At 46.4% G+C, this 20,673-nt stretch overlaps 1 protein-coding gene across 10 annotated transcripts in view; it reads right to left on the bottom strand.

Annotated features, from left to right (window-relative positions):
• TEAD1 (TEA domain transcription factor 1) overlaps positions 1–20,673 on the bottom strand; it is a 270,973-nt gene that overhangs the window by 190,690 nt on the left and 59,610 nt on the right. Inside the window, exon 1 of one of the 10 annotated variants that reach the window (XM_058688279.1) lies at positions 9,109–9,216. The exons of the other annotated variants lie outside the window; for them this stretch is intronic. The gene's annotated coding sequence lies outside the window, so the exon portion shown is untranslated. Of the gene's footprint in view, positions 1–9,108; positions 9,217–20,673 lie in introns of those variants that run through there. 10 annotated transcript variants of the gene reach the window in all.

The following is a 20,673-nucleotide window of genomic DNA, read 5'->3' as shown; positions in this document are numbered from 1 at the left end:
AAGCCATTAGCAGCCAGTGAGCCTTGGTGTCATAGACTCCAATTGCCAACAGATGCTAATTTCAGCAGGAAGGAGTGGATAATTACTCCTTCTCATTTGCAAACATCACTTCCATATCAACAGGATCCGTCAACAAGCCAATGCCTCTTCACCAAGACCACGATGCTGAGCACCCCACAGGAGGACTTTAGCATTACCCTCCTGAGTTTCTCTGATTAATTCTCCGGCTCCATCAGCCCCAAGTACCTGCCCAGGTGACAGTTCAAGAAAGGCTTCAATGGACTTCATGCCATGCAGCTCTGTATTACCAGCCTTTAGTGGCATCACCTTCCCCATCCCCTTAAGGAATCTGTTAGCCAGTGAGAATGGAAATTCTTTTTTTTTTTTTCCAATATATGAAGTTTATTGTCAAACTGGTTTCCATACAACACCCAGTGCTCATCCCAAAAGGTGCCCTCCTCAATACCCATCACCCACCCTCCCCTCCCTCCCACCCCCCATCAACCCTCAGTTTGGAGAACAGAAATTCTTGCCTCTCCCTTTCTCCTCCTGCCACTACCAGTCAAACGAATCACTGCTCTGTTTCATCACAAGACACCTTCAAAAGGAACTAGGCCACAGACCTAAAGCCAAGCAGTCTATCCAATCTGACCATTCCAAAGTGAAAACCTGATATCAAGACAGTGCACTCATATGCAAGGCAGGAGCTGGATGGCATGGTCCACAGCCTGAGCCATGGGGCCCCAGGAGGTCGACTACTTAACACATTTCAAAGTCAGAAACAGAAGTTTCTTTCCTGCTTTAAGAGAAAAAAAAATGCCACAAGAGTTAGCTTTTAAGTAGCGCTCAGTGAGCATTCAAAAGGAAAATTCTTACGACCTTTCCCAGGGGTAACAGTCCAGGAAAACCCCAAAACTAACCCTTCAATTCCCGTAGGTCTGTTAAGTGAACATATATTTGAGGTGGACAGAGCAATCCCAGTGATTCTTTTTTTTTTTAATTTTTTTATTACATTTATTTATTTTTGAGAGACAGAGTGAGACAGAGCACGAGCAGGGGAGGGGCAGAGAGAGAAGGTGACACAGAATCTGAAACAGGCTCCAGGCTCTGAGCTGTCAGCACAGAGCCCGACATGCAGCTCGAACTCACGAACCGTGAGACCATGACCTGAGCCGTAGTCGGACACTTAACCGACTGAGCCACCCAGGCGCCCCCGCAATGATTCTTTAAAACAAAGAAAACAAACACCACAAAAAGAATATTCCTTAGTCACTAAGTTACAGATACTATTACTTTCTTAGTTGGTGAGGTTCACCATCAGATTACTGTGATGCCTTCTCGTTTTAAATGGCAATGAATACAAATTAAAAAAAAAAAATCAAAAGGAGACAGTTTGTATTTTAAAAGAAACCAACACAGCAGGGAGGTACATACACTGTGCTTGGTCAAACCCGATGGCGAGCATTTCAAACGGCCCATCTCAGTCCCATACCAGGAAGAGTGCCTACAAATGAGCCTCGTACAAGCAGAGTGCTGCGCCCTGGGTGGCAAGTCTGTAGGTCACAACTGGGGTGTCACCCTTCTTACAAAAGGCCATGGGGACTCAGAGTTACACAGCTTGCTGCCAGCCAGCTTAATGATATGTTGGCTCTGGGCTGAGTCCCAACAGCTGACCTGCCCAGATGCAGTTCCTCTGGCTGATGTGGAGTTCGAATTCTATTGCATCAGGAACAGCCCTCCCTAGTCCACCTACAGAAATGGTCCCGGGCCACCTTCTCCAGCTCCTATGACTTAGGGTGCTTCTCTCATTCCAGCCGAGCCCATGTCTACCCAGGATCATTTACACAGTATGCAAGGAGACAGAAGGACTGGGTAAATCCATAGTTCACTTCTGATTGGGCCAGAAGTCCATCAACAAGAACAAATGAACAAAGCTGGCATTTTAGAGTGCTGAACTGTGGGGGCGCCTGGGTGGCTCAGTTGGTGAAGCGTCCAACTTCGGCTCAGGTCATGATCTCACAGTTCCTGAGTTCGAGCCCTGCGTCAATCTCTCTGCTGTCAGCACATAACCCCTGCTTTGGATCCTCTGTCCCCCTCTCTCTGCCCTTTTGCTGCTGGTTCTGTCTATCTCCAAACAAATAAATAAACTTTAAAGTGCTGAACTGTGAAGTCCAAGCTCTGCTCCAGTTCTTGTACGGGGTACACTGGCATTGAAATGCTCTCTAAAGATCCAACAGACCCCTATGGACCTCCTCAGTACTCACAATGTAAGATCCAAACTCTGGGCTCCAGAAAAAACTACTCTTCCCTGTCACCTTCAGGAAACCAAGGACACAATGCAACACAACACATGTTGTCCTTTTCCAGCCCCTCAACCATCAAAAATCAGGATATCCCTTTTTTGTGGGGGTGTTGGGTCTGGCCAATCCACTTTTCAATAGCCATTTCGAAGGGATCTAAGCATACCGATCCTCATCCCAAATCATACGGGAGTATCTGGAGCCCAAAACACAATCCTAAAACTCCCTGGAAGCAGAAATTGAGCCCCTGAGCCCTCTAGGACCTCGGACAGTGGCATGTGGCATTAGGGGACTGCATAAAAGCGGAACACGGCAGAAGGGCAGCTACAACTAACCTTTCTGCTTCCACAGTTACGTTAGAGACAAGTGTATTCCAGGCGCTCTCGGTAAACTGCTTTTACCTAATTACGCTTTTATGCAGCGCCATCAGCATACAAAGGAACATCCCAAGAATTAGTCACTGGATTTACTCCAAGAAGGTGAAGGTGTCCTTCATCATATCTCACGGATTGCTCTTTACAGAGATCCCAAAGGTAAGTTCGATGACGAACAAGACAACGTGTGTTTGTCTGGTTTGGTTTTTCACGCTGTGGTCAACCGACTAGGCCGTGGCTTTACTCGCCAGCCACAGACTGCCCTGAGCCACACCGGCAGGCCCCTCAGAGAAGCCACGGAGGTTGTCAGCAAGTTTAGTTTCATTCGCAGATCCACTACAGGGCCTTACCTCGACACCATCCCTTTCTCCTTTCCTGCATTTCCCTTTTAATCAATGCCATTTTACAGCCTTGCAAGCCGCCTTAAATTCATTCTGAAGTCAAAGAGGGTAGAAACACAAAGCGGAAAGTACTTCTGTTTTCTAATAGCCCGCTCCCATGTCCGCCATCACGTGCCAGGCACTACAGAAACAGAGATAAATAAATATGCTACCCTCCCTGCCTTCAAGGAGCAGCCTTCCAGCTGGGAGACAGATATCGAAGTTCATAATCCTTCCTGACTTCAAGCCCCTCCTCTGGGAGGCTGTCCGACCCCTCCCTCATTTTCTGCCAGAAGCCGGAAGGCCTTTGGCTCGCCAGGACAAATGAACTTGCCTCACTCACTGCACAGGAAGGATTTACGTGTCTGCCGCCTTTGCAGGTGTGTGAGATCTTTAAGGCTCAGGTCCATGCCTTTAGTCATCTTCCCGCCCCTGGCATTTAACAGAATGCCTGGCACACAGTAACTGCTCCTCCAAAATGATGACTGAATGAAGGTCTAAAACAATAAGTCCATGGGTGAAGGAATGAATGAACAAGGAATGGATACAGGATGTCAAAGGAGGAACGAACCAAGTGCTATTGGGGCACAGATCCAGGAGCTGATCCCGCCTCTCGGGTCAACCAGAGGGTCACAGGAGGGGAGGTTCAGACTGCTGTGGAAGTCTAAACAGGACTTACCAGGCCGATTACAAGCAGGATTCAGGGGGGCCCGAGAAGAGTGTCCGTGCATGGGATGTGCTGACAGAAGGGCAAAGCAAGAAAGCAGAAAGGTTGGAGCAGAGCTTAAAACACGAAGCCGAAGCGGATCACACAGGGCCCCTTGCACACCGTGACCAAAGGGCTGGGCTATTTCATACAGCGGCTAACAAGAAAATACCAGCAACATCAGGAGTGTGCAAGCCACTAAGGGGGGGTGTGTGTGTGTGTGTGCGCACGCACGAGTGTGTTATCTGCTTGGGAGAATAAAGGATGAAGAACAGATAATTTTATAAATTTGCAATCAGAATTTTTTAATCAAAAGCATTTTCAGTGTGGTCCAAGGCCAGAACAGTTCTCTAGGTAACTTCAAGTGTTCCATCCCTGAAGCATTCCAAATTCATAAAGGTGTTTTTAACGACAGCGTAAACAGATGTGTTTGTTTAAACAGCCCAGAGCTACCAGATGAACTCCACTCGGATCTTCAATTACTGCTCATTAGACTTTGTCTTCAAGCACCCTGCATTATTCCCCTGGTCCCCAAAGAGGGCTGTGTGCCGACAGCACAGTCACCCCCAAACCAGCACGGGGACTAAGCTGCTGTGCTCACACAGACACACATCTGAGAATGGCCAACATGCAAACACCAGCTAATGCCCACAGGAACGAATGTATAATCTGACCGAAGACATACGACCAAAGACAACAGTGGACCCAAATGTCCGCTGGTCCCAGTGTTACTGACATAATGGAATCCCCACTCTTCAAATGAGAGACGCAATGTGCCATGTAATGAGGACACAGTGATGGAGCAGCTGCAAAACAGGTCTTCTACCGAGAGGGATGCAAATTCAGAGACCAATTAAAGCCCCACCCTTGCCCACATCCCTATCCTCCAAATGTAAACCTGGTCCTTGGCTTACACCCAGTTCAACTTCAGCAGGAGCACTAGTCTTGGCACTCTGGCTGGAAACTGGCTCAGGCAGGATAAGCGAGTATTCCCCCTTTAGACAATAAGCCACTCATTCAAAAAAGTCAGATGCTACATGAGCACCTACTGTGTGCACAGCACCAACCAGCTCTAAGCATGCAAGCGGTCCACAAACACTTCAAGGACACACAGCGGGACAAGACCCCCCAGGCAACGAGAAGTACAGACTGAGAAAGGCTGAGGCACCCAATTCTGGAATCCAGCCTCCCTGTGCCTTCACTTCCGCGTGGCCCAGGAGGCTCTGAACGAGGGCGTGCCACCAGACTCCTGCCTCCCCCTCCCACCCTGCCAGCGAGTCCCCCGTACCAAGTAAAGGAGGCAAAAGGCCAGAAATGGATTCAGTCTACATTTCTGCAGCTCCCCAACACACACTCATACACATACACACCCAAGGAGTCTCTTCAGAAGAAAATTAAGGGGGCTGGGTTTATATTTCTGTCCAGGATCTCTTCTTCTTCCAACACAATCTGCTACCCTGATAGAGGAACATGGAACGCCGGCCTTCAACTCCTCTCCTTGAACCCGAATTCATTGCGGATTCCACCTGTGGAGTGGCACTACAGCCCTCCCTCTGTCTCGGGCTCTCCCTTTCTCCAGTGTTCATGGTGTTGATTCCCCATCAGTCCAACTGACTGATGTGGATGGATTCAGCATACAGGATTCAACTTGAAGGCCTAAACGGCCCAAAAGCAAGCCAAACAAACCCAAACCCTCACATATGCACAGACCGGGCAGACTGGGTACTGACACCTTCGACGCCATGTCTCTGCACTGAGGGTCTGTCTCTAAAAGCAGCCAGGAAACCCGAAGAGATTTTCCAGGTCCTTGGTGAGGGGACCCAATAGCACAGCCCCCTCAGAGAGGCTCCACGACTCACGGGAGTACAGCACCCACGGCGGGGGCCACCATCCCACGCTCCCCCCACCCTTTCTGATGCAACTGAATCCCAAGAGTGTCCACTCAGCCCCCCAATCCCTCAGCTGCATGCCCTCCGCTCCCCTCCATCCCCATCGACTCTGCTCTTGTCTCACAGCAGTTGCCTATGTCCCCAAACCACTACCACTCCTGACAACCTGGTTCTGGCCGGCTCCCAGCTCTGGATATAGGTCGAGACGACATAGGCGGCTTCTTAAAAATATGATCCCAGCTCTGATGCCAGAAGTACTGAATCAGAGGCCCCAGGAAATGTTTTGTTTTTTTTTTTAACCAAGTCTCTCCTGTGCTCCCAAAATGCAAATATGACTTTCATCATATGCTCATTCAAAATCTTTCAGCAGATCCCCACCCACTCCAGAACCCAAGCGCATAACAGGGGCACCCGTGGCCTGAACCACCTAGCTGCAGCCTGCTCCCATTCCGACCACGTGCCTGCTCCCATTCCGACCACGTGACTGCTCCGTGGTGCCCAGATACGGCAGGCCGCCTGCTTCAATCCTTCCGCCACCTGGGTCCCTCTGCCCTGGTGCTTCCTTCACCAGCCGTTCTGCCTAATGAATATCTATTGGTCCTTTCAAGACCAAAACTACCAACCTCTCTCAATCTGCCTTAGCAGATGTCTCCACTCAGAGAAGTCACATCTGTGTCCCCAGAGCACCTCAAATAAACTTCCAATCCCCACACATGCATGCTTCACCATAATGTCTCTTAAGATACAGTCTCCAGCTAATCGGTAAGTTCCTTGGCATTCCTATATCCTCTCTCAACACCAGACAAGTTTCTGGAACTCCAAAAAAATGTCTGCTACATGTTTTCGTTCATGGGTACCCCTAGAGCTGCAGGGACTACACTGTGCATCTGGAGAGCCTATATGTCAAAGCAGTGAAATATATATAAAGAGTACCTAGGGTTTTGGAATACCAAGGAGTTTGAATTTTGAGTTCTCCACTTTTTAGCTGTGTCCCGGTGTTTTTATCCCCCTTCTGTGCCAATGAGAATTAGTACTACCTACCTGTCGTAAAGATGATGAGTGGATGTAAAGTACGGGTGTCTCAATCATCGGCAGTCATTACGTACATTATTTATCATTATCTACAGGCTTACAGGTTAGTGGGTATGAGTGCACACACATCTTAGAACTGCGGCTGACACACTGCAGGTTCTCAACGTAATTGCTGAACAAATGTATATAGCTCTAATGAATAATTACTGCTTATATATCTGTCTTTCCTGCTATACTACAGACATTTCATAAGCCAGGGACTCTGCCCCATTCATCTCTACACCTCATCCCCACCCCGGCTCAATAAATAATTGCCTGATTTAGTTTAACATAAAATATTAATACAATTTTTATGACTATTAAGAAATTCATCCTTGTCTAAGGAGTCACAAAGACAGCCTCGGGCATACTCTAGACCAAACCCACAGAACAAAATTAAAAAGTCACTGGCTTGAAAAACCTTCCTCCAATCTCCAAAGGCCCTGATGAGCTAGCCTCTAGTCTCAACATCAACTCTGCTGAACCCCCTTCAAGGTAGGGCCTGTTACCTAATGAGCCACAACCCGAGGTCTTAACTGATGACACACAGGCCCTCCTCCCAGGTCTGTGAGATCCCTGCTCCGATCCCTGAGCCCAAGCCCTGCCACAGCTGCTCCATGTGGGACACAGGTTCCAGCCTTCTCAGCTCACAGCCAGTCCCCCTTCGGGGGCCTGGGGGCTGCAGTCGGCAGGCCAAAGTGTCAGGTTACCGCAAAATAACAGCGGGCCTGCACAGTCAGCGAGCAGGCCAAGTGCAGAAAGAGAAGCCCAGGAGGAAAAAAAAACACACACACACACACAACAACAACAAAAAGCAGACATTTGAGTTTGAGTCAAAGAGGAACTGGGTTTTAAGAAATATACTTTAAATTCACAACTATGCTCTTCACATAACCACTACAGCCCCTACAATAACTCATTCACTTAGTGTCCCATCCAGAGTAGCTTATATTTATATTCTACTTAACTACTTTAAACGTGCTTTTAAAAACATTATTTTAGGGCAAGAGATGGGGGGGGGGGGGAACGGGCGCGGATTTTTATTTATTTATTTATTTTTCTTATTTAGTTTGCTTCTCTTATAAAAGTCAGATTGGGGTCAGTGAAGGTTTTAACAAGTATTCCCATTCAACAAATCCCTGATATTACTCAGCTTTAATTTTCTCAAAACTAAATCCAAACATGACAAAGCTAATTAACTCTGCTGAAGGAGGAACAGACCTTCAAGAAAGAAAAGGCTAATAAAAAGCATTCGCACATTTTTTTTTTCCTTTTCCCAAAATGAAACCAAAGGTCACCCCCGTGCTACCCTCATGCAGGAACACTGCTGGCTTGATGTGGTCTGACCCAGCCGGCGTGCTTCAAATAAAGTTAACTTCAATCACGGTGGCGAGTTAACAGGTTATTGATTCTCCGTCCACTGTTCTTTCATCTGGGTATACTCCATACACCATGCCTCTGTAATGTGCTCCTAGCAACTGTTTTATAAGAGGGTGGGTTGGGTGCAGACCTAGTTACAAGAAATGCCCTTCTCCAGCTGGCAGGTAAAACCCAAGGCCAGGCAGTGTCGGGGGTGGATTTGGTTTCCCATTGTAATCCCTCATCCGAGAGCCCGCTGTGAAAGCCCCAGCACATTAGATCCCCCGGAGGAAGGTGTTGAAAGGGAGGCAGATTAAAAAAAAAAAAAAAAAAAAAAAAAAAAATCCAAATAAGAAAAAAAAAAAAAAAATAGATTCTTCAAGATCTTCTTTAAAAAAAAAAAAATGTGTTTTCCTGAGGAAAGGTTCTCCAACAAGACCTTATTTTATAGTCATTGATCTATGTTTCATGTTAAAATAGCAGGGTTATGAGGATTATGAAGGCAAGCAGTGCCCTGAACAGGACTCCATTGCAAATACTTAAAGGGGAAGGGGCGGGGGAGGGACTTTAAAATGGCAATCACAGTGGCAACCAGCCCAGCTGGTAAACACGCAGACAGGCAGATTGTGTGCTTCATTTTTTTTTTTTTTCTTTAAGAAATAGCCCTCTCCCAATCCCATCCAAAACTTCAGAGAAGGAACCTATTAGCAGCCGGGGCTGAGTTCTGCAGGTTTAGAAGACTAACACACACACACACACACACACACACAGTGAAATTAACAGCAGTTTCACTCGGTCTTTAGAAACAGTCTAATTCCCGGAAGAGAGGATCTCATCCGCTTGTTCCTCCTCAGGCTGTCAGAATTCACACAGTTCATGCAGGACACATCACACCGTGCAATTACCAACCGGCACTGCCACTGCAAAAGATCTTTAATAATCCTGATTTTTTTTTTTTTTTTTTTTAACCATAAAAGCTCTCATTATTAGCCCAGCTCTTTGGCTTGTCCAGCGTGCCTGGTCACTTACAGGAGGAGGAGAAAAAACCCAGGACTCAGCTCATCTTTCCCCAGCTGTGTCTCCCAGGGAGCTGTTCGTGTCTCCACAGTGTGATGCCACGCCACCGCACTGGCCGACCGGGTTTAAAATTAGCCGAGCCCTGGAGAGCCACGGGTAACCTTCGGACAAGGTTAGCCGGCAGAGCAGCGCACGACTCGGGGAGGGACATTAATGAGAAGCCAAGTAGAGCTTTTCAACAAGCCCATTAGGGCCTCTCTGAACCCTCACAGTCTGGAAACCTGGAGGAGCTGGGTACACCCGCACGAGGAGGCTGACCTAGGCTCTTATTTTTATCCCACTAAGTCAGCAGCTTCCTTTATAGGCAATTGACACAAGCTCTAAATGTGTTTCTCCAAGTTTGAATTCGGCATCCTCAGCTGCTGATTAGACATTAAGTTTAAAACTTTAAACTGGATTTTAAAAATATTACATTTATTCTAAACGTGAAGTTCATACCCACAGATGACCAAAAAACTGGAACATCTGGAAATACACACAGAAAACGAACTTTACCCATAGTCCTCCACCAAACAGTCGTCAGTGCTAACAACACATTCTGATGTACTTCTTGCATAAATAATGTTATTCTCGTCAATACTATTTACTATTATTCCCTACAGTCTTGGGTTCATTTCACACTTAGCATTTTCCTGAGTCCTGAAACATTCTTTGTATTCGTGATTTTTAAGACGTATAGTATCCCATGTTATGGATATACTTATTATTTGACTATTTCCCCACGGGTGCGCATTCATATGTTGCCCAACTGTTCACTGTTATGGCAAACATCCTTGTAATCATCTCCTATGGACAGATTCCTGGAATCCACAAGAGCAGGGAAAAATGGAAGCCACTGGTGCAGACTGGGGACCCTTGAAGACTGGGACTGTGCCTGTCACACTGTGGTATTTTCTGAATAAAGGAATGCATCTGGGTGCTTCTCAAATAGACAACCCTAATTCTTATGTGACACTTTCCAAGCGCCTACCGGGAGATCAACAGGCCAGCACAACAGAAGTCCCCCCAGCAGTGAGACAGAGGAAGCCACAAGCAAGGGGTCCCTCTAACACCTCTAAACACCTGTCAAAGGGGATGTGGATGCTGCTGGTACTATCCACACCAACCCCACCAATACCTCCCCGGTAGGGCCAAGCTGGTTGTCTACAATACTGAAATACTTCCATACGAGTTGGTGAAGAGCCAATGGTACAAGCCCGTGGAATGCCCTGTCCCTTTGGCTGCCCCCCCTCTCCCAGAACCCCCAGGCCTCCTCTCTATCCCCATGAAGGATAAGTGCCTGGAACACCCCGGGGCCTCCAGTGCTTTCCCTGGTGTCAATGTCCTTATGGTTTAATATATATTTTAAATACCGCTCCTGTTCACAGGCAACTTATAACTCAAGGTTTGCTTTTTATTTTTATTTTTGAGAGAGAGCACACGCACGTGAGCAGAGGAGAGGCAGAGGGAAAGAGAGGGAGAATCTCAAGCAGGCTCCACGCTCAGTGCAGAGCCCGACGTGACGCTCGATCCCACGACCCTGAGATCATGACCTGAGCCCAAATCAAGAGTTGGATGATCAACCAACGGAGCTCCCCAGACGCCCCAAGATTTGCTTTTTAAATTTTCTTCATCCTCCCTCCCCACCAGCTCCCCAAAGACCACTGGTTAAAATCGTAATTATCACACCAGCACTGTTTCTTAAATTCATTAAAATCCTTTATATTTTATTTTTAAAACCGAAACGGACCGTTAATAAGAAGCACTTCCCAAGACACTAGCAGGGAGCTCTTGCCACTGAGTTATTCTCTACAGGGCATAGTGAATTGGGTTAGACAAACAGGGACATCATAATCATAAGGTCCATACACCGAGTACGAACACCCGTGACACTGGCTCCTCAAGGATAAAAGCTGTCTGGTTAAATCACATGAAACTTAGAGGAAGTCTCAGATCATCAACTATAATTCTCGGGAAGCTAAAGCAAACATATCGAAATGCTGAAGTCTAGAGATAAGTAGAAGAGTCAAGTACAACCCAACCTGTGCCCCAACCACCCTGGTACTGGCTTACCTATCACCCCAGTAAATGCAGTATTTTGGAGCTGGGCGCATTGCTATGCAGTTGGAAGCATGATCTCTACCTCATCGCTCTTTGCTAACCTACAGTATTTTCTGTGTGAGGGAACAGATAACGAGTAAGTGGAACAGAATTTTGCTTCCTCTAAATGTTTCTGTCTGTCCTCTATTGCGGATGCCAGGGCAGGGGCAACAGCCAGGAAAGAGAAGGACAAACCAGAAGCCTGTAAATTGGACTTTGAAAACCAAACGAGAGGCAGCCTGGATGCATTACAGCCCCGCCCAGCCCAGCAGCTGGGATGGTGGCCAGAGCGGGAATCAGCTCAAAGCCAATGCCCACCAACATCTCCACTAAGGAAGAATGTACTCCAAATTTCATGTCACTATGGGAGGCACTTTTAACTCACAATATCAAATACAATGGCAAAAGCTTAAGGAAATACCTTGGAGTAGTAAATGGAAATCATAGCCACAGCTAACGATTATTCAACACTACTGTCTGTGAGGCACAGGGGTCAGGACGTTATTTTTATTATTTCTCCTACTCCTCATCACAGCTCTAAGTAGAGCTACACCCGTTACTACATCCGTTCTCCAGATAATGAAGAAAATGAAGTTTAGAAACTTTAAGTCATTTGTCCACCTATCAAACAGAGACATTCAAACCCAGATCCACCTCACCTTGAGCCCAAAGTCTGTTTTTTTGTTTTTTGGTTTTTTTTTTTTGTGCCAGTCAATCTCCCATCACTGGAGGTAATCAAGGAATAGCTGAGGGATCTCTTAACAGGGATGCTGTACTGGGAACTGGAGCGGGGAGAAGGATGTCAGGGAAGGCACATTCTAACCTCTGACCCATGACAGATGAAAACAGATTGCCTCCTAGCCACTGGCTCTGTACTGGGTGCTGATGGGACAGGAGGTGCAGGAGACCCTGTGAATGCAGTGAGCATACCGTTAGGGCCGAGAGAATGGACAGCCGCTCTGTTTTTCTGCTCACAACAAAAGGCAACGGAAAAGCAAGGCCGTTGGAGAGTCCATACTCTACCCATGTCATCCCAGCAGAGCTGGCACATGGCGAGCACAGGTTCCTTTTCCGTCCCCGGAACACAATGGCAAGGGTGCATGCCTGACTACTGCAGGGCAATGAAAGAGTCTTTGCGTGTGCGTGTGTGTGTGTGTGTGTGTGTGTGTGTAAGAGAGAGAGAGAGAGAGAGAGAGAGAGAGAGAGAGCAAGAGTGGGGGAGGGGCAGAGAGAGAGATACACACAGAATCCCAGGCAGGCTCCAGGCTCTGAGCTGTCAGCACAGAGCCCGAGGCAGCGCTCAAACTCACAGACCGCGAGATCATGACCTGAGCCAAAGTCGGACACTTAACCGACTGAGCCACCCAGGCACTCCGAGTCTTTGTCCTTCTCTTTTTAAATTTCCTGCACCTGAATTCTTTTCCAACACAAAGCTAATATTTATGGTAAGTAAGCTATTCAAATTTGTTTTAGAAAATATCAAGAACACAACCAGAAAAGGAGATGAATGGACAAGTCGCTCAGAAGTATGTGACTCTCCCCCTTCACTAGGAGAGGGAAAGGATGACAAATTCGAGCAAGCTGAAGGTGTTACTGTAAAGCTCCTAACCAGCAAACTTGTAGAGACAGTAATAACATCTGCAGTGAATATGACACCGGGGATGCACCATGGTGTTGGGGATGTGAAGACCCAAATGGCTACACTTGACCAAGAGCCTCAAAGGCTTGGATCCTTTCACTTAGTAATCCTCGCCCTAGAAATTTATCAAAAAGAGAATTCCATGGAAGAAAAACATTAGGATCACAATGATACACATTACAGAATCACCCATGATACTATGAACGGGGGGATGACTAAGAAAACCACAGTACATAATGCAATGGAAAACTGTCTCCATTTGTAAGAAAAATGAAAAAGAACAGGCTGAAACATTGAGGAAAGCTTCTCAGAGTATTGATTTTCAAAAGCAAAATACAACGTTGTGTATATATGTATTAGAAAATACACACTTGTATGTGTAGAAGTGCGTATGAAATTATATGTATATGCATTTGTATATATTATAAAATAGACTTACATGTGTTATATAATATTTATGTACTCACGAAATTGTGTATGGTATATACACAATTAAAACTTTGATTTTATGCTTGTACCTACAAAATAAAGTAACTGAAATTTTAAAAAATAGTTACTATTAGGAGGGTGACATTACAGGTTTTTGTCTTACACTTGTTTTATGTTCTATTGTTTTAAAAAATGACTCTACCTTTTTTTAATTTTTTTTAACGTTTATTTATTTTTGAAGGAGAGACACAGCATGAGCAGGGGAGGGGCAGAGAGAGAGGGAGACACAGAATCCGAAGCAGGCTCCAGGCTCTGAGCTGTCAGCACAGAGCCCGACGCGGGGCTCGAACCCACAAACCGTGAGACCATGACCTGAGCTTAAGTCACACGCTTAACCGACTGAGCCACTCAGGCGCCCCAAAAATGACTCCAATTTTTGAAGAAAATTTAAATAATCAGCTACAAGTTGAGACATTTGAGCACTTGAATGAAAAAAGAAAAGCTTGGAAGTCAGACGTCTGTGTCAACCTGAATCCTCTCTATCTTCAGGAACCCCCAGGAGCCATTCTCCCACTTTCTAGGACTAGTCACAAGCTTCGAGTCCAGACGCACACAGATCGGAGCCTGTTTTTGGTAGACCCGAGGACTCTACAGCAGTAGTGGACGCTTACACCGTGTACGTTCTGGACCTGGCCCTACAGAAGCACTTTGTAGGTCAATTCATTCAATCCTCTTAACAATCGTATGAGAAAAGTGCCAGCACCATTCCCATTTAGAAATGAGGAAACCAAGATCCAGAAAGAGATCAACTGCCCGGCCTCGCTCAGAAGAGGTGCAAGGCCAAGATCTGAGCACAGACGGCTCTAAACTGGCAACTACCAAACTAGACCGCCTGAACGTAGAGACGAGTCTCTCGCCCGCTGCTGTGCAGGCACCTCTTTTCCAAAATGTCCTCCCCTTAGCCCCCTGGAAGCTAAGACGCGCATACTCCAGAGACCAAACTGGCCCCTCTTCGGCAAAACCTTCCCCGTGGCACTCGCACGCAGCATGAACAGGCACAGAGTTTCAGTCTTCCATGAAAAGTTACGGAGATGGATCACAAGGACGGGGGGCAAACCAACGGTGCTTAACGCCACTGACCTGTACACTTAAAAATGGTTAAGGCAGTGCATTTAGGTTATATGCATTTGACCACAATTAAAATTACGGATAAACAGGTTGGTACGTAGATAGATAGGTGGGTAGGAAGGTAAAACGGGACCTCTAAGCGAAGAAATCAGACCAAGTGCAAGCGTACCGGCAGTGGAATCCGTGACAGAGCCCTCACCGCCCACAGAGGCCTCACACATCACACAGATGCCACATGTATCTTTCCAAGACTCTTCCCCTTTCAGCAGCCAGAGCACTCCTTCCAGGAGCCTTCCTGGATCCCCAAGTCCAGTCTGGGGAGCCTGGTCACATGCTCCCACAGCCTCATGCCCTTGTACCAGAGAGCACCTCTCTGAATGCCTGTCAACCGGTCTGCCCCCCTGGTGTCAAGCTCCCTGAAGGCGGCACCCTTATCTTATTTGGGTGTGTCCTCAGGACCTGGTTCAACACATATCACCTTTCATAAGTACCAAGTCAATTCATTAACTGCTGGAAAAAAAAAGGGCCTAGAATACTTGCTCCGATTTTCAAAGCCCAAGAACACGGTTGTCTTGAAAGGTGGTGGTTCAAGAACGCAAGCCAATGCTCGTCAGAAACTCAAGATTTTCCCACCTGAACCTGAAAGGACAAGGGTCCATCCACCTGCAGAGATTCCCAGAGTCCACTGCCACCTCTATCAGCTATGGGGGATTTATCTGTGAACAGGTGATTTTCAGCATCTCCAGCCCCCACGGACTTAAAGCTCCATGCCTGTCTTCCAATACCCTGGGCTGGCACTCGGGTGCCAGGTGCTGTACAAGGGCGTAGGGCGCCTCTTTGAATTCTCTTGAGGTCAAGTTTAAATTGCAGTTTGATTAATTTGTCAGGCACCTATTCTTTGGGCTAAAATCAGAAAACATTCTTTAAGGCTGCTAAATCTTTATTGATCTGGAGAGGTCAGCTCAGAAGGCAGGGGCGGTAATTGCTTGTTCTTTGCATAGTGCACTTTCCATTCTTTAAGGCAGCTGATACAAGCACAGTATTTTTTTCTTGTGTGTGTTTCTGCTGTAATTACTTAATCGCCCCTAATGCCATTCTGCTCGTCACACCTCCAAGTCTACTCTCAGTTTATGTATCACATAGGAGGACAAATTTTTGAATCTGCTACTGAGCAAAGGTTTCCTTTTTTTTTTTTCTGTACCCCCTCCCCCCAATCACTGAGCAAACTCTTAAGAGGGAAGCAAGCATAAACCAGGCTCCTCCGGGCTGGAGCCCCGCAAGTCGGCCAACTGCCAGAGGACACAGAACCCCAACTGAAGGGCACAAACATGCCTGGATTCCATGCCTTGAGTTCAGCTTTAGGGAAGCCCAACCTGGAACATTCACACACTGGGGCTACTCACAGCTCCAAACAGGTCGTGCTGAAATGACAAGGGAAGCAGACGTAAATGTTAGACACGAAGCTGCTGGCGGCTTGTGCGGAAACCCTCAACCAGGAAGCAAAATCCCTGCGTGAGCCTCGGGTTTTGATTCTTGCCCACTTACAAAGAAATACTATAGGTAAAGGATATTTGAGGCGCTGGGACAAAGGAGCAGAGACTCAGAGGGCCTTTTTAAAAGGAGATAATGACTGCCCTCTTTTATTTACTTATTTATTTTATATTTATTTAGTCTTCCACTTAGTCGAACCGTCCGTATTATAGATGTTCAGGGAATTATGGAGACAGCAATGTGTCAACACACAGCCTGACTCTGAGTTGCTGAGCCAGTGCTGGGTTAGATAGGACGCAACAATTATTAACTTAATTATCAATTAAACCTTGAGCGCCTCCGTTTCCTCATCTGTAAGCAAGGGAGCAGAAACAGGAGTTTTATTAGATAGGTCTCATGTGTAATATTCTTTCTAGTCCATTCAGCTGTCCACCAGAACAGAGAGACTTCTGGCCCATGCATGGCTGCATTCTCCACAACGTGAATCTCTTTAGAGTGCCATAAATGTTACTAACTATATTATATTTTACATATATATAGGCCATATTAAATATGTTCTAGCAGTGTTTTTTTTCTGAAGATGCAGACTATTTCTTAACAAAATAATAAAAGGTGGTGATTATAAGTTTTAAAGGTACTTTTCAAAAGTAGACCTTACAATAAAATCATAAATAAATTTTAGAAGGAAAAAAACATTTTCATTCATAGCAACTCATTTAAGAGACGCAAGCTGTATTTGGCTATCTCAAAGAAATGTTCCCTGCTTTTTTTTTTTTTTTCCTGCTTTACCTACAGTATTTCTTTGCAAATGTTATCAAAAATCAAGGTTCCAGCTGGAACCCATCACATTCCATGACCATTAAATTTGACAAAAATTCTATATTAAATCGGTATGTTCAAGCATCATCCAATAAACTTTGAAGATTATACCTTCATCTGAAACAGAATACAGTGAATATTCACAGATTTTTTTTAGATTTAAGAATAATCATTGATAAACTGTATGTTCAAAGGAAGAGAGATCCTCACTTCTCACTTTATAACAGTGACTAGTTGAAGTCAATAAGATCTCTAAAATCCTAAATAAAATATTTCCGAGTTTTATATTCCTTAAGTTGAATTCACTTTCATTTTAAGATACATTGCTACCATGCAAACCTGTCTTTCCTGAATAGTTTGTTCTAGGTGGGGCAATGTGGGGGGCGGGGGGAAGGCTAGAAAAAAAATAAGCTCATTGGTCTTAATATGTTCACGTGTACTGGTTTTGATCAGAAATAGTAAATGAGAGAAGAAAAATGAAAGAGGAAGAAAAAAGGATGCGTGGAAAATAGCAAATGAGAGGAAGAAAAAGAATGTATTTGGAATTGCAGGGCACTGTGTGGTGATTCATAGAGAGAAATCGGAGAGGCAAACTATTTGCCAAAGTAAACAAATATCACGATCATATTAACATTTTAAAGGAGATCCCTGTTCACAATTCACGCACACTGACAAAGCGCCTGAGGGTCGGCCTCAATGACCTCTCTAGATGTCTAGATAAAGCATGGCCTGCTTCTGTCGGCTGGCTGAGACCCACAACTGGTAGCTACCTGGCCAGCCTGCTCATAATTTAGTCGGGTGTCATAAAACACATGCAGGCATTCATTCAATTAGCCTTCAACACGCACGGGGCAACTTCAGGCCAGGCTCCGTCCCCGAGATGAAGGTGGGAACCACCATGCCCCCCCTCAAAGACCTCACGGTCCCGTGAGAGGCAGCAACGTCAGCCATAACCCCAGAATCTAGAAGAGTGTGTGGCATACAGTAGGTGCTCAAAAGATAAAAAGGAGGTTGGGAGGCAGGGCGGGCGGGCAGAGGCTTGTCAAGAGACCTGGAGTGTGGCAGGGAGCCTGGCTCTTGCGTGGAGGCCTGGCTTTGAATACACACCCCACGACTCTGCAGCTGTGCACCAGACCATGCGTTCAATGTCGCCACACCTCGGCCTCCTCATGTGTTCTCTCCTTCTGCGGGGAGGAGCTAACATACATGGAAACGTCTGGAATGGCAGGCATGTTAACCCCCTCTCCACCCACTGCTACCCCTGTCTGGGACAAGGACCAGGAGCCAGAACCACTGCAGGATGAGATCTTTTTTCCCTACTTCTTCTTCCCCTCCCGTTTGTAATACTTCCTGCAGAAACCCCTTTCCCCAATACTAGCTCAGACAAGACTCAGTGGGAATGAGCCAGAAAGTAAGGGGGTGAGAGGTGGAACGGAGAGGGAAAGCGAGTCCTCTGGCTAACTAGAAGGAAGGGAGGAGATGGCCCTCCTTTGGAATGGAAACCCTAGGTACTTCTGAAGTGGAAAAGGGGGAAAGGACTGGCAAGCCAGAACCTGAAACGCTTCGGCTTCTGCTGGCCAGACTCCACCGGACCTCCTCGGATTCCTGACAATTAGCGGGAGTTATTTTCTCCCCATCTCCTCCTCTGAATTTCCTTTCCTAAATTAAAGTGCCTGCAGCGCATTAACACTTGATGCGAACCTAAAAGAAAGCCTAAACCAAGCTTAAACACAATCTTAGATCTTTTTCTTTTTTAAAAGAATGCAGGTGTGTGTTTGTGTATTTCTGTATATCCAGTTATCACATATGCACGTTTGCCTATGCATGTATGTGCACGCACACAGACGCGTGTGCTCTTTACGTAGGTAAGCATCTACAGATGAATATAAAGTAGGCTTCTTGGGGTTGAGGGAAGTGTGACAGACACCGCTCGTGTGCCGAGGGAAGGCAGGACAGGGAAATTGGGTGTCTACCTCAAACACGCGCAAGCTCAGCCTGCACAAATAACTAGGGTTTCAGCCAGTGAAGAAGCCCTTAAAATTTCCAAGACAACCACTGGGCAGTGCTGCGGGGTCTCGAAATTCCTGTGACTGGACCCAGCCCCTAACGAACCTCTCTCTCTCTCTCTCTCTTCCTGGAGGAAAGCTTCCCTTTTAGTAAACAAGGACCTTTGCCCTAACCAGGATCCCAAATCTCTTGGGAGGTGGGAAGCAGGGATCCCAGAGCTGCTTTCATGCCTGGAAAAGATCACAGCCACACCGGGGGACCTGGAACACTCAGGATTCTGACCCTTGACTCTCTTGAGGTTAAGAGATGCAGCAAAGTTCAATGTCCTCCAATTCAACGGGGCTTTACCTAGAAGCAGCTGTGTCCAAAGCCCAGTGCTCAGCGCTTACTTCTCATAACACCATCCTGTGTGTTTTACGACAACCCAAAAAGGCAAGTGGAGAGTTATTACTCCCCTCTCACAAATGAGGCGTCTGAAACTCTGAAGCACTGGTGGGCCCAAGGCAGGCCCCCGAGGTGGGTAAATGCAGGAACCATCATGCTGCCTCACACCGCAGATCTGGTTTCAAGAGTACTGGCTGCAGGAGAAGGATCTGAGCTCCTGGGTTCTGGTTTCAGTTCGGCCTCTGATCTAAGCGTAATCAATCATGAGTAGGTCTTCACTCTACAAGCCTCAAACTCTGAGACTATGACAAGAAAAAGAGAGGGCACCATTGGTTCTACAACTCACAGGACAGAGTCAGGTAAGAACCCTCTATACAATCACTATTCAGCACAGTCCTCAAAAGCGGGGCAGGTGGTTTCCTGTCCTCAGCTCTCCCACCAACCACCATCTTCCCTGCCATCCCCTGGGTCCCAACTCAAGTTTTCACGCCTCAAGCACTCACGCCTAATGTGCCCAGAGGAGTCCCTGCACTGCCAGCCTTTCTGGAAGACGTGGGGATCCATCACAACAATTAGCTCAAGCCCAAATACTCTACCCTGGGCGGCCTCTGCAGCACCTGAACGTATCTTGACTGCACCTGTTACTCAGGTTTTGTCCCTTCAACCTCACCCGGAGACCCAGCCTGGACTTCTCTATACTCATCGCTGTGATCCCACGGCCACAACTGTGCCTTCATCCTCGGAGTTCAAGCAAAACAATCATTCACATGGCAACATTTGCTGGGTATCTGCTAGGTCACCTATAATAACATGGAAGTAGAAACTGTGTGGTTTTTTGTTTTGTTTTGTTTTGTTTTAAGAGAAGTAACAGGATATGGTCTCAGCCCCCAAAGAACTCACCATCTAGTGAGGAAGACAGAGATGTAAAGGATTGCAGGGATTTGCTGAATCATTTGACCCTGGAATTTGCCAGTGGCTGGGAGTTGGAAGGGACGGTGACTAGGAAGAATGACAGTCTGCTCCTGATACGATCTCAAAGGATATAATGACCGGCTGACTTTAACGAAGTGGAAATTTAATAAGGATAAATGTCAAGACATGCACTTAGGTTCCCCCCGCACCACTACCAAAAAAAAAAAAAAAAAATCAACTCACAAGTATAGGGTAGAGAAGATCACATGAGAAAGTCTTAAGGGATTGGGTTGCCCGCAAGCTCAATGACTTTGTGATGAGGCTGCCATAAAAGCTAATGCAGCATCAGGCTGTCCTGATTAGAAATGCTGCATTCAGAGTAAGAAAAGTGAGACTGCAAATCTGGATCCCACAGACAGGGAGGGATGAGTGGCCAAAAGTGAGCACACTTCGGTGAGCAGGAGCAGTCAAGAGTGCTTAGCTCCACATCCTAAGTGGAACAAAGAAGATGAGGCCAGAGAAAGAGCAACTTTGGGGGGCCATGAGAGTCATCTTCAAATGACACAGTTTATACGTAAACTATAAAAGCAGTGAGATTAACCTAGAAGAATTTTTTTTTTACATTTATT

This window comes from Neofelis nebulosa, chromosome 10 (genome assembly GCF_028018385.1).
Source record: "Neofelis nebulosa isolate mNeoNeb1 chromosome 10, mNeoNeb1.pri, whole genome shotgun sequence".
NCBI lineage: Eukaryota > Metazoa > Chordata > Mammalia > Carnivora > Felidae > Neofelis > Neofelis nebulosa.
This window is presented reverse-complemented; position numbering and strand designations above follow the sequence as displayed.